Here is a 14203-nt window from a genome sequence, read left to right on the forward strand (position 1 = left end):
TGTATCCTTTTCTATATTGTCACATGACACCATTCCTACAAAAAATGTCTCACTTAAATCAGTGTCCTCAATCACATTAACTCGGACTTGTTGCCCTTTCTTTGTTTTTACTTTTGCAAAGCATTGTTTGGCAAAGTGATTCTTTCCATGACATTTTGTGCACATTTTTCCAAACGCTGGACATTGTTTTAACTGGTGTTTGTAACCACAGCGTTTACAATTAAAAATTCCTTCCTCCGATTGCTTTTCACTTCTGTTTTGCCCATATTTCTTCCCCTTGTAGGACACAGCACCGACAGCAGCACTTACTACAATCGCATCATTATTGATTTCACTGAAAGTCTTCGCATGCTTTTGAGCTAGCTCGCTGGCTTGGCATATTTTCACAGCATTTTCCAATGTTAATTCGGTTTCTCTCAACAGACGTTCCCTGACCTTTTTATCATGAATACCAAACACAATTTGGTCACGAATCATGGATGATTTCAAATCAGAGAAATTACATGTCTGTGCTTTCAGTTTCAGATCGGTCACAAAGCTATCAAAAGTCTCATTTTGCCGCTGTGTCCTAGAACAGAACACATATCTTTCATAGGTTTCATTCTTTTTGGGAGAACAACGTGTATCAAATTTCTTTAGCACATCATCTAAATTTTCTCTGTTCTCCTCTGGATTAAATACAAATGTATTAAATACCTCTATCGCCTGTGGGCCTGCAACCATGAGCAGCAACGCTATTTTCCTTGCGTCTGGCTTCGTACCATACCCGAAGACAGCAATGTAGAGTTCGAATTGTTGTTTAAAAGTCTGCCAATTGTAGTCGACATTTCCTGTGAGTTTCAAACGCTCTGGTGGCTTCAAATTCTCCATGTCGCATTGCACAATGTTCAGCAGATCTTAACAGTCCTGGTACCATGTTATGTTCATTAATAACTAGTCGTTTTTATTAAGAACAGCTAGCTTTTGCTAGACACTTTATTGAGCACATGTGGACTAGGTACAGTATCTGTAGAGGCCTCCATCTTGACTGCTGCCTTGTGGGTAGCCTGCTGCATCATGGGTAGCCCACTCTTATATACATACAGCACCACCTAGTGTACCATTCCAGAATGACAGGTTACTGATCATTACAGATTGTGTGTTCAACGATGTTCCTGGTGGCGAGATGGCTCTCATTGTGCCACAGCTCAGCAGGGGTGTTGGGGTTACGGAGCAGTGTCATCAGCCAGGCGTAGAGTGGATAACCCTTGTCCCCGAGGAGCCAACCACTTGGGTGATGTGGTGCCTGGAAAAGTTCTGCCACAGCAGTCTGGCGCAGGATGAATGCATCGTGGCTGCTGCCAGGATAACAGGCATTAACAGCGAGTATCAGCTGTCTGTGGTCACAGACCAACTGGACGTTTAAGGAGTGGAATCCCTTTCGGTTGCAGAAATCCTCTGCATTCTCATGCGGTGCACGCAATGCCACATGCGTGCAGTCAATGGCGCCCTGCACCATGAGGAAGCCCGCTATCCTCGCAAAGCCCAATGCGCGTTCATGCTGTTTGGCCCGGGTCATCAGGAAAGAGATGTACTGGCGTCTCCTTTTATAGAGGGCATTTGTGACCTGACAGATGCAGCAATGGACCGTGAACTGGGAGATATTGGCGATGTCCCCAGTAGTTGCTTGAAAGGAGCTGGTGGCATAAAAGTTCAGAGCCACTGTGACCTTCACTGCCACCAACAGAGACGTCCTGGTCCTCAGTAGAGGCTGCAGATCTGGCTACAGTGGGTGGCAGAGCTCAGTGACCACCTCCTTGCTGAAGCGCAGCCTGCACAAATACTGCTCCTCAGACAAATTAATGTAGGAGAATTGTTGCTGAAATACCCTGGGAGTTTAAGGTCTCCTGTACAGAGGCCTGTTGGCCCTCCTCCGTCTGGCCATGATTGCCACTCTCTCTGTGTCTCTGTGGCCACCGATTCTGCAGGTGCAGGACGACATCCCGAATCAGTGCAGCCCCCACAGTCTCTTGGCAATCAGAGTAATGAAGGTCAAAAACAAAAGCACCTGCAAAGTGATGCTCAGTAGCCAAAACTATTTCACACAGCGTTGAATCTATGCAGAAGTCTCTCCTTCTCTCTCTCAGAATCTCTCTCTCTGTCAGAATGAGTGGTGCAAAAATGTCTATCACAGAAAAAGCCAGGAAGAGGCTGCCTTTAAATAGCGCCCCTCCCCAGCCCCTCACCGACTGGAAAACGTTCCAGTCTACCTGTCGTTGCTTGCGTCAGGCGGAAAAGAGGGGGGCGCCGCTCAGTATCCGGTCCAGGGCGCCACAAGGGCATTGCACACTCGAATGACGCCAAGATCTGCAGGCGCAGGAGATCGGGGCGGTATTGTTTAGCGCCACCGCAAAATGTCTGGTCAATTTCGCGAGCGACGCAAACATCGCCGCGCCCGGGCGCTAGTTGCTTTGCGCCCCATTAGCGCCCTCTTAAAGCGCTAACGGGAGGCGCAAACCAACTGAATTTTTCCCCCATAGAGTCATAACGGCGCAGAAGGAGGCCATTCGGCCCATCGAGTCTGTGCCGGCTCTCTGCAGAGCAATCCAGTCAGTCCCATTCCCCCACTCTATCCCCGTAGCCCTGCAAGTTTATAGAGTCATAGAGAGTTTATAAAGTAATAGGGCAGGATTTTCATTGGGCCGTGGAGGCGGGATTGGAGGCATGTGGGGGGTTAAAATCCCAAAATTGGGGGGCACGAACCCATCCCGCCCCCAACCCGCCTCCATGCCAGTTTTAAAGGAGGCAGCTACCCGACCCGCGCTGGGACCCGCCTCTCTGAGGCGGGAAGGGGATTAGTGCCAATTAACTGCCTGTTAACAGGTAGTTAACAGGCAGTTTTTAGCCTAATCCCTATTTTCATTGGTGAAATGTGGGATTCCCGATGGCTCCAAACCACGCCAATTTAGCGAGGAGGGCCGTCGGGATGAAGGGCTTGGAGGGGTTGAGATGTCCAGTGTTCAGGTGAGTGATAGGTGCATGAGTGCAGAGGTAAGTGTGTTTGGTGCATGTAAAGTGTTTAAAGAAGTTTTACTTTCATGTACTTACCTTTACAGCCTTCCTTCCTTCAGGTCTCAGGAGTCCCTCATCTCACCGGCACAGAAAGCAGAATGGCCGCGAGCTATCAAAAGTTCCAGCATTCAGCTTTCTGTTCCGGGGAGATCTCTAAATCATCCTGAGAGGAAGGAATTAACCTGGAGTACAGATTGTCAGTGTTTGACAGCTTCAAACAGCTGTGAAACGCTGATATTTCATCTGTCAAAAGGTCTTGACAGATGAAATATCAATCTGTGATGTCACCTGTTGCCGGGTGACCCTTAATTGGCCTGCTGAGCCCGCTGGGCGGGTTCAACAAGGTCAATCAAATCTAAATCGCTTGGGTTGGCTCGAACTCGATGGAGGCGGGACTACAACCCCGAAATTTGTAGACCCGCCTCCTACATGCCTCCTCAATGAAAATCCAGCCCATAGAGTAGATTGTCCATTATTACACTCAGAGATGCCACAATGATGACTGATGTAAGAAATGGAAATATCACACTGTTGGAGGTGGGCTGGTCTTCAGGAGTTTGAGTTAAGGCATCTTGGGAGGCGTTTTCTGATTTTAGAAGCTGGCATGCTGCTCTTATCGTGTAGTATTATTTTAATGACAGTGATTAGAAATGCTAATTACTTCATTTTTCCGCTGGATTGTGTTTGCTCCATAGAAAAACAGGATCAGCCTGCAATAATGCACATTCTGAATATCTCAAGTAGCTTTGCAGCAGATTAGATAGGTGAGGATTTCAAACCACCTCCAGAGAGGGGAAAGGTAGAAAATTAAGCAGAACAGTGAATTGGTGTGTCCCGATTCATTGACACGTCCAATCTCCAGATTTTGAAAGACTGATTTATAGATCCAAGGCATTAGGACCAAAGTATTTCCTCTCATATGTGCAATACAACCCCTGGGTTTGAAATCAGACAACTAAGGTTAAATTGCAAGGGAACTGAAAGGAAATTGCTAGGGTAACGGTTTGATATTGTGCACCTGGCGGAGAGACTCACCTGCCGGGAGCTTGTAGCAAAACTCCGGTGTACGCTGTACGTGCCCAAATTTCCAATACGTGCTCCCAGAGGATGAGGCCCCCTGCCAGGAGAGCAAAGTCGGAAAATCAACCCGTATTCATCAAGCTTTAAAAATTCCACCCATTGTTTGCCTGCATAGATTGTATTGAAAGTTACACTGAGACTAATTTATCGATTAGTTCCAGCCTTTCCTTGTATTTGTACATTTTACTGACTATGAATAGGCAATAATCCACTCATAATGACTCATTTAGAAAAGAAAGTCTAGTATTTCTACAGCGCCTTCCACAACCTCAGGACAACCCAAAGTGCTTTACAGCCAATTAAAGGCTTTTGAAGTGTAGCCACTGTTGCAATGTGGGAAACGCGGCCGTCAATCTGTGCACAGGAAGCTCCCACAAACTGCAATGTGATAATGACCAGATCATCTGTTTTAGTGATGTCGGTTGAGGGAAAAATATTGGCCAGGACACATTTAAAGAGTGAGAGTTTTACTGTCATTGTGGGCTTTCAATGACTTGCTGCTTAAAGTGCTCCCAGCGGCGGGTGCTGCTCGGGCAGTGAGTGCAGTGCAGTGAGCCCGTTTCAAAAGCCTGGTGGTAGTCGGTGGGGTGGGTGCTTTGTCTCCGATGCCGCCCCGCATTCCCGCAGCTCGCTCTTTCCAGCTGGGTCACCTTGCTATAACAAGCACAGCGACATCCACATTGAGCAGTTGATTTGTTTAGCTTCTCCACCATTGAACCAACTCCAGTTGAGAAAGTGGGCTAATCCCTCATCTGGTTCATCTAATGACACCCTTCCTCCCCCCGCACCGCTCACCGCGCCCCCCCCCCCCCGCCGAGTGGAAAATTCCCACATCTTTCATGAAAGCTCGTTAACAAGCAAACATTGAAAACAAATTGTTACCAGTTTCACACCCTTTTTGTGGGGGGGGGGGGTGGTGAGAGCAGGGAGCAGATTACTAAAGAACATTGATGTCCTTCAACTTTTAACACAGCCCTGCCGTTAAGCAATAGCAGAGCATGTTCCCATTGTCAGGGTATAGTGCTATCTTCTACATTCAAATCTTCTTGCCCGTTGGGCTTGGCTCAGTGGGTAGCACTCTTGCCTCTGTGATTTGCAAAGGTTGTGGGTTCAAGTCCCACCCCCAGATACTTGAATACATAATCCAGGCTGACACTCCAGTGCGGTACTGAGGGAGTGCTGCACTGTCAGAGGTGCTGTCTTTCGGATGAGATGTTAAACCGAGGCTCTGTCTACCATCTCAGGTGGATGTAAAAGAACCCATGCCATTATTTTGAAGAAGAGCAGGGGAGTTCTCCACTGTGTCCTGGTTGACATTTATCCCTTAACCTAACACCTAAAACAGATTATCTGGTCATTTATTTCATTGGGGTTTGTGGGATCTTGCTGTGCGCAAATTGGCTGCTGATTTTCCTACCTTACAACAGTGACTACACTTGAAACGTTGGCTGTAAAGCATGTTGGGACATCCTGAGGTCATGATAGGCTGTATAAATGCAAATCTTTCTCTTTTTATAACTATTATTACAGGCTGGTGGAGTGACTTAAGTAAGTCCTTCCGCATTTACATCGCAATACTGCTGCTGGTCACTGTATGAACTGGCTGCAGAGTGCATCTTAATGTCGTCCACGCGTGGAGACTGACTGCGACAGTTTGGACAGTCCGTCAGTGCGAAGTATTGGCTTCATGGCATCAGCAACAAATGACACCATGCAAGAGAGTCACTGTGCATGCATGATGTCATGGCGTCACTCTCGAGATCACACTCTCACCATCAGAACAGCAACCTTTACTGATCTTAGGAAGACTGTAGCAGTCAGGAAGACCAATTAAAAGAAATAACAACAGGAGACGCTGGAAAAACTCAGCAGGCCAGGCAACATCCGTGGAGAGAGAAAAATAGAGTCAACGTTTCAGGTCGAAACCCTGCTTCAGAACTGAGAACTGAGAAAAAAAGGCAGGAAATGAAACAGATTAAACGAAGGTCTTCTGGGCCACAAGCCTTGACAAAAATGCTACTTTTCAGTTGCCGTTAGCAATTGGCAGCACTGATGTAATGTAGGAAACGCGGCAGCCAATTTACACACAGCAAGCTTCCACAAACAGCAATGTGATAATGGACAGATAATCTACTTTTTTTTTAGTGATGTTGATTGAGGGATAAATATTGACCAGGACACCAGGGAGAATGCCCCTGCTCTTCTTCAAAATAGTGCCATGGGACCTTATACATCCACCTGAGAGTCCAGGCGGGGCCTCGATTTAACATCTCATCCAAAAGACGGCACCTCTGACAGTGCAGCACTCCCTCGGAGTGTCAGCCTAGATTTTTGTGCTCAAGTCTCCAGAGTGGGACTTGAACCCACAATCTTCTGACTCAGATAGGTGAGGGTGCTGCCCACTTTTTAAATTTTTTTTATTATACTTTATTGAACATTAAGAACATTTACAACATCGTGATCATTACATTGTATGATACAAATCAATTCCACCGCCCTGCACAGCCATTCCGCCACCACATTTTAACATCAAAACCTGAAGTTTAATTTGTCACCTGTAACATATATTAATCGATTGTACTTTAAAAATTGGTTGTAAAATACTGTCCTTAAATTCCTTTCTGAATAAAACATCCACAGAGCCTTATAATGGTCTTTTAGCTTATATTTAAAATACTCTTTTAGATTGATTCTCCTCCCCTTAAAAAACAGAGCATTCCTTCTTTGCACAATCACGAATCTAGCCAAACTGAACATTAAATTAATTGCCGCTCCGCTAGACTCTGGCAGACTCTCCTGCAATCCCCATCTCAAAATTGAGTCCCACGGGATTCCCATTCTCGCTGTTCGGTCCCCACCCAGCAAAAAAGCTTCACACAACTGTCGAACATAGTACTTAAAGTCATTTAACTGCGGACATAACACAAGTAAATGGGACAGAGTCTCACCCTGTGTCCCACACATTGGGCAAGTTGCCGCCTCCACTCATCCAATCTTGCACAAGACCGTCATGGTAAAAATCCGGTTATGAGCCAATTTGAAATCCAGTTCAATCCATTCTGGGCATTTAAAATTCGCCCACACTCCCTTCCAAATCCTGTTGAAGTCCAGCTGTGGGTATATACTCTGCCAAAACTCCTGACCAACAGGTGTCTTGAATCTCCATTCTCTGAATACCTCATAGAAATCTCGAGTATTACAGTTGTCAAATTGGACTAACTCTCCCCCTTTCTCCAGTACAAAGCTTGGAAAAGCGGGACGCATTTTACTTCCTTTGGAGATTTCCGCATTTATTTCTTCCATCCAATCCTGTGGCATTGCCCTCACAATCTTCTCATACATGATTCCTATTGCTTTTCCTTTTACCTCCTGATCCTCCTCCCACACCATGTCCCTCACTATCGCTTCCGGCAACCAACCTGGAATCACCTCGTATAATACATCTTTCACCGATATAATCCCAGCTTTTATAAAAGCTTGATTAAATAAAACCTCTCCTTCGATGTTGACCCACCTGTTCAAAAATAAGGGCTGTTCTAAAAATTCCTCAGCCCCCTTGGGCATAAACTGCACACTTTTTAAAAATTGAGCCCAAGTCTCTACAACCCCCTTATAAAACCTAGGGACGAGCATAATCGATTTCAAAAACATACTATTGTATTCCATATACAATATCCCCTGCCCTCCTATCCCACTTCGTTTTAAAAAATGCTCAAAACAACTCTTCCAAAAACTTGAATTTGACTTCTGAAGAAATCTCTTCACCCATTTGATTCTAAAGGATTTTGGCCTAGAAATTAGCTATAGCCCCGCCAGCTCGCTGGCGGCCAGAATTTACCGCTGGGCGTGGAGCCACTCGCGCCCAGCTGATATTCAGTTTCAGCGCCCAAAGTCGAGGACGGCCGCTGTTCAAGGGTGTGGCCGCCCCCGCTTGGGGCGCTGAAACTGAATATCGGCGCGCTAGTGGCCGCAGCGCCACCCGCAGCGGAGCGGCAGGCTGCGGTACTGCAGGCCTTCCTCCCTCTCTTAAGGGGGAGGTGCCTGCAGCAGCCGGAGCCCCGATCGCGAGTGCCGGCAAAAGAGCCCAGCACAACGGAGAAGTGCCGGGCTCCCGGAAACCAGCCGGCAATGCCGCGGGGGGGTGGGGGGGTGGAGGAGGCCGGGGAAGGAGGTGCGGGCAGGCGGCCGCCGAAAAAGCGGCTGGCTGCACCTCCACCTTAAAGCGCCCCACTAAGGCTGCTGTACGGACCCGGTCTCCGAATGTTATTAGCGGCCGCCACGGAAGAGGCGGCCGCTACTGAAGATGGGGGTCGGGCCGGTGTCGGGGCGGTACCGGGGCGCTGCGCACACCGATGACGTCATCGGTGGCGGCGCAGCGCTAACGGCCACCGCCGCAATTAGCGCGTCAATGAAGTTCGCCCGAAGTTTGCAGACTGGCGCAGAAGCCCTCTTTGGGCAGTAACTGGGCGCAAAGCCCACTGAATTTCTAGGCCTTTTTCTTCAAATCAATATCTGGGAAGTTGAGTTCTCCCTGATTTCTCCATCCAATGATGGTATTGTAAGCCACCAAGGCTGGTTTCCCTTCCCATAAAAACCTCACACAAGCCTCTCGGATGGACTTTTCTGCCCACTCAGGAATATCCTCCACCGTCAATAAGTACCATAGCTTAGATAGCAGGAGAGCAGACACCACTGTCGCTCTTCCTTGCACTTTCAACCACCTTCTTTCCCATCTTCCCAAAATCTTTTTAATTTTCATAACCTTCGGTTCCAAATTTAATCGATCCACTTCTTCCCTGTCTTTCTTGCACCCCATATGCACCCCCAGAACTTCCAAAACCTCCACCACCTTAAAGGGACATTCCCCCAACCATTCCCCCCTACCCCTCCCTGCAACCAGGCATTGGGACTTACTATAATTCACTCTGGCACCTGAAGCTCTACAATATTCCTCCACTACCTCCATAGCTTTCCTCACTGACTCCCCATTTCTCAATGTTAAGGTTGTGTCATCTGCATATTGGTGTATCACCGACACCAGCCCAGAACTGGGTACCACAATCCCAACACTTGTTTCCTTCGCATCATGTAACCTAACGGTTCTGCTACCAATGTGTACAGCAGTGGGGACAGGGGACAACCCTGTCTCACTGATCTCTGTATCGGAAAATACTTAGATAAAAAACCATTACATTTAACACAGCTAAATATGTTTGAATAAAAAATCCTTATCCACTGAATGAAATTTTCCTTGAAACCAAATGCTTCCAAAACCTTCAATAAAAACTCATGAGAGACCCTATCAAAGGCTTTCTCTTGATCTATCTTTAATACATAAGCCTCCCTCCCACTCTCTTCCATGAGTTCTATCGCATCTCGGATTGAGACCACAGAGTCTGCGATGTCCCGGCCTAAGACTCCATAGGACTGAGAGGGCCAAACTATCTCCGGTAACACCTCCTTCAAACGATTTGCCATAACCCTCGCCAAGATCTTATAATCCACATTTAATAGTGTGATGGGCCTCCAATTCTTCAGATCCCGTCTATCCCCTTTATTTTTATAAGCTAAGCTTATGATACCTCTCCTCATAGATGGGGCCAGGCTGCCCTCAATTTTAATTTCCTTAAAAACTTCTAAGAGCAATAGACTTAAAATCTCGAAAAATTCCTTATATAATTCTGCACTTAGTCCATCGGACCCTGGGCTTTCCCCCCCCCTTCATTCCACTTATTGCTATTTTTATTTCCGCTAATCCTACTTCTTTATCACACATGCTTCTCTCATCCTCCTTTAAACCATTTTCAATAAAAGCAGTAACCTTCTCCATCTCCAAATTGGAAATGACTTCTTTTGTATATAGCTCTTGATAAAAGCTGCTAGCTGCCTCCAAAATCTCCTCACTTTCATGAATGATCTTCTCCCCAACCTTCAACTCCTCAATTAATGATAATCTCTGTCGCAGCTTCTCTTGCTCCAGAAAATATCTAGTGCATCTTTCGCCCTCCAATGTATCTCTAGCCTTTGCACAGAGAATGGCCCCCTTGCATTTCTCAGCTTGCAATAATTCCCACTCTTCCTTTAGCACCCGGAACTTAGTCTCAGCTCCCTTATCCCCTCCGTCAACTGCTTTACAGACATCCGTAAACCTTTTGTTTATATTCTCTTCTCGATGCCGGTTAGCTGCCGCTCTCTTTTTCCCATAACGTACCGAAAAAACTTTTACCTCATATTTGAAATTGTCCCACCAAACTCTTCTTTCTTTCAAGAACAAAAGTTCCTTCTGAGCATTCTTTATTATATTTATAATCCCTTCTCTATAAGCACTTTCCTTCAGGTATTGATTGTTTAAAATCCACACCCCTGAACCGATCTTAACTCTGCTGTTCCTAATTCTAAGAACCAAAGCCGAGTGATCACTAAAAAATACTTTTTTATAATAAATCTCCATCACCTCCGAACTTAATCCTTCCCGCATTAACACAAAATCTATTCAGCTCTGTTTTAAAACATCACCCACCCAACCTGCTCTGGGGAACTCCCTTTTTATGGGGTTCCGGTCCCTCCATAAGTCTCTCAAATTTAAATTTGCCATCATTTTTATAATCATCCCTCTGGAGTTATCCTCTTTAAAGGTCATCTCGGCTGAAATGTCCATCCAAGATAAAAATACATTAAAATCCCCCACTATACAAGGATTTTCCACCTCTGCCACTTCAGTGAATAACCCCCGAAAAAACTCGCAACGCTTGCAATGGTCGTTCGGTGCATAGATATTAAAAAGATCACAATGAAATCCCTCCAATTTTACCCTTAGCCGTAAAAATCTCCCCTCAGTGTCCTTGTCCACCAAGGCAACATTCTCTTCTATGGACGGACTCACCAAAACAGCCACCCCTCTACGGTTATTGTTTGCACAACTTGCAAACACCTCTCCCTTCCAAACCTTCTGAACTCTTTCTAGAATATCCTCATCCCAAAAGGTTTCTTGCAGACACAACAAGTCTGTGCCTTTAAAACCCTGCAACAACTGCTGCAATTTCTTCTCACCCCTCAGTCCGTTCACATTGATCGAGACCAATGTAATCATGGCTCCAAAGAAGGGAAGTATGCCCAATAATCTCCCCATCATTTAATCTCTGGCTCTTCCCTCCTCTCATGCTCCTTCTCAACTTTTCGGGCAGCTGTTGCTTTTTCCTGCAGCCTCCGGCTCTTTTTCCCCTCCTGTTTGACCTCCAGCCTCTTCCTTGCCTTAACTTTGGGCCCAGGAGCTGCCCTTTCTCCCTCCTTCTGCCCCTCACTAACCTTTCCCTTTCCACATGATGCCACCCCATCCCTGACTTCCATGTCTCTGTCCCCCTCTAATTCCTCACACTCAAGCTCTTCTGCAACCCCCTGTGCCTGCTCCCCGTCAGATACATAATCCTGCTCCCCATCAGATACTTCATCTCCCATAGAGAGTCTTCCTGCTATCGCAGTTTCTCCCACTGTGCCGCCCCCTTCGACCACGTCTCTACCTCTGACCCTTGCACCTTGTTCCCTCACTCCATGGGACAATGGCGCACCTAAATTGTTCCCTTCTGACGTCTCTATCTCGCCGATCCCATTCTGCTGTCCCTTTAAGGCTCTTGCCTCTTGCACCCTCTCCCCGCCCTGCCCCCTCCCGCTCACCAAAATATCCGACTCCCCGCCTTTCCCCGGAGCATTCACTTCCACCACACACCCCGCTCCTGCCTCCTCTCCCCCCGCAGACACCAGACTCCCCAGGGGGAGCCGAACTGCACTAAGGCTCGAGTCTGCACTCGACCCTTGCTGCCCGCTGCTGTCTTTGTTCCCCTCCATAGCACTCGCCGTGTTTTCCGCCATCTCCATCTCGATCTCCGCTCCGCCAACCTCTGCCTCTTCCTGTGCTCCTTTTTCCTTCATTTTACCGGCTGTGTCCTCCGACTGCCCCGCACCTCCGGCCGTTCCACACTCCTCTCCTGCTCCTTCTCCCATCTCCTCATCACTCATTTCACTCCCTTCTGCCACATACTCACAGCGGGCAGGGCCTTTACGACACACCCCACAGCTCTCCGCCTTGCAGCTCTGTGCGATATGTCCCGACTCACCGCAATTGTAACAATACAAATCAGGACAGTTTCTCACGAGATGGTCATGTCCCAGACAATAGTAACACACCTTTACTTGGTTATCGTGCAGCACACGAAAGTATTGTACTCCTTCCAGTGTCTCGAACTTCATACTGTAAGGCAAAGACCTCACCCCCTCTGGGAACAACACCTTTACATACCGGGTTCCGTCTGCTACCCGTGTTCCCGGATAGTACCTCCTCTTTATTTCGGAACAGATTTTAATGTCCCACGACTCCAACTTTTTGCTCAGCACTTCGTCCTCGATGTACACAGGCAAGTTCAAAAATGAAACCACCACCTCCTCTGAATATAGCAGAGTCACCTCCAAAAATTTCTCCCCAACTTTCAGACTGAGCAGCAGTTTTTCCACCTCCTCACGGCCACTGACCGTCACCTCAAATCCCACATTTGGTTTTGGTCGGCAGGCAAAACAGCTTCCCTCACCACAGTCCTCATGAACCGCCTGGATTATATCCCAGGCTCGAATCTTCTTATCTTCACATTGCACCACCACCGTATTTTCTTTACCAAACCTCCTGAGGTCCCGGCCCAAATCTTTGGGCCTTTTTTTTCCCCTTCCCACCACAGTTTCTTCCCTAATAAAATTCCTCTCGGGAATATTGTCCTCTGAGGGGCCCGGCACTCCGGACCCCTCAGCAGCCACCTGGCTGTTTTTTGTGGGCCAAAAAGGCGCTAAAACCTGAAAACAACACCCCAAAACCCTCCACCAACTTTTTACAAAACTTCCTCCAACACCCAGCTGCAATTAGGCAACCAGTCACACCTGGCTCACTCCTAGCCCCTCCCACCTAGAGAGTGCTGCCCACTGAGCCACAGCTGATGCTGTGCTTGACTTTTGAGCGCTTGATGCTGATATTGGAAAAAAAATATTTGACTTTCCCGCATATTAACTTGGCAAGCACAGGAAAGGTCCATCAGGAATGAGATACTTGAACCTGAAATTGTGCTTACAAACAGGACAAGATTTTTTCCCCCAAAACAACGCATCCCCTGCAAGTCTTGCAGTTATAAAGCCCTGAGCCTTTGGGTTAATGTTCCTGACGTTAGATTTAAGTGCGGGATTTCTACATGTGGTTCTGTGCCCTGGCACTTGTGCTCCCAGCTGTAACTTGCTAATAACTCCCTACCTCTTCTGCACTCGATGTATCTTTTGCCTCCTTCTGATATGATTGACATGCATAATGGTGAATAAATCTGCGAGAGGTTTCATTGCCGCTGATGCGACTGATGCATCCAAGCCATGTGAGTAATGTACAAAAATAATAACTACACTGATGATTGGCAATTTAGTAATGCTCAACCATTAATCCAAATTGTGCTGAACGTGTACATTTTTCACATGATTTATGGGGCCATTAGCTATATCTCATATAAGCAAAACCAAAACAGACTGCTCATGCCAAAATCTAAAAATGCCTCCTGTAACATATTGCAGTTTTAATTTAAGAACATGATAAAGGCTGGTTGAACAATACCAAAAATGTAGTATTTCCAATGGCTGAAGGGTCGATAACCAGAAGGCACAGATTTAAGGTGATTGGCAAAAGAACCAGAGACGACATGAGGAAAAACCTTTTTACGCAACGAGTGGTTAGGATTTGGAATGCGCTGCCTGATAGGGTGGTGGAAACAGATTCATTAGTAGCCTTCAAAAGGGAGTTGGATAAATACTTGAAGGAGAAAAAATTGCAGGGATATGGGGTGACGTAATAAAACTCACTACACACTTGGCTTGAGTATAAGCAAGGCTTTAATCAACTTGTTTCAGAACATGGAGGTCTAGTTGTACTTCACTAGTTCCTTGTCTTACAAAATGTCCCTGGCAGGCTGGGGCCGACGCCCGAGTAGTTATACTCCTTGGACGGCGCCACCAGCTGGCCGTCCAGCGTTATTTCACGAGTAGTTTCTTGATGAAT

General features: G+C 46.9%; 1 long non-coding RNA gene across 1 annotated transcript in view; it reads right to left on the reverse strand.

The window, feature by feature from the left end:
* Positions 1 to 14203, reverse strand: part of LOC147116714 (uncharacterized) — a 39069-nt gene that overhangs the window by 20057 nt on the left and 4809 nt on the right. The gene's annotated exons all lie outside the window — the stretch shown is intronic.

The sequence above is a fragment of the Somniosus microcephalus genome, chromosome 6 (assembly GCF_052327205.1).
Source record: "Somniosus microcephalus isolate GS21.2 chromosome 6, FLI_Smic_1.0, whole genome shotgun sequence".
Lineage (NCBI taxonomy): Eukaryota > Metazoa > Chordata > Chondrichthyes > Squaliformes > Somniosidae > Somniosus > Somniosus microcephalus.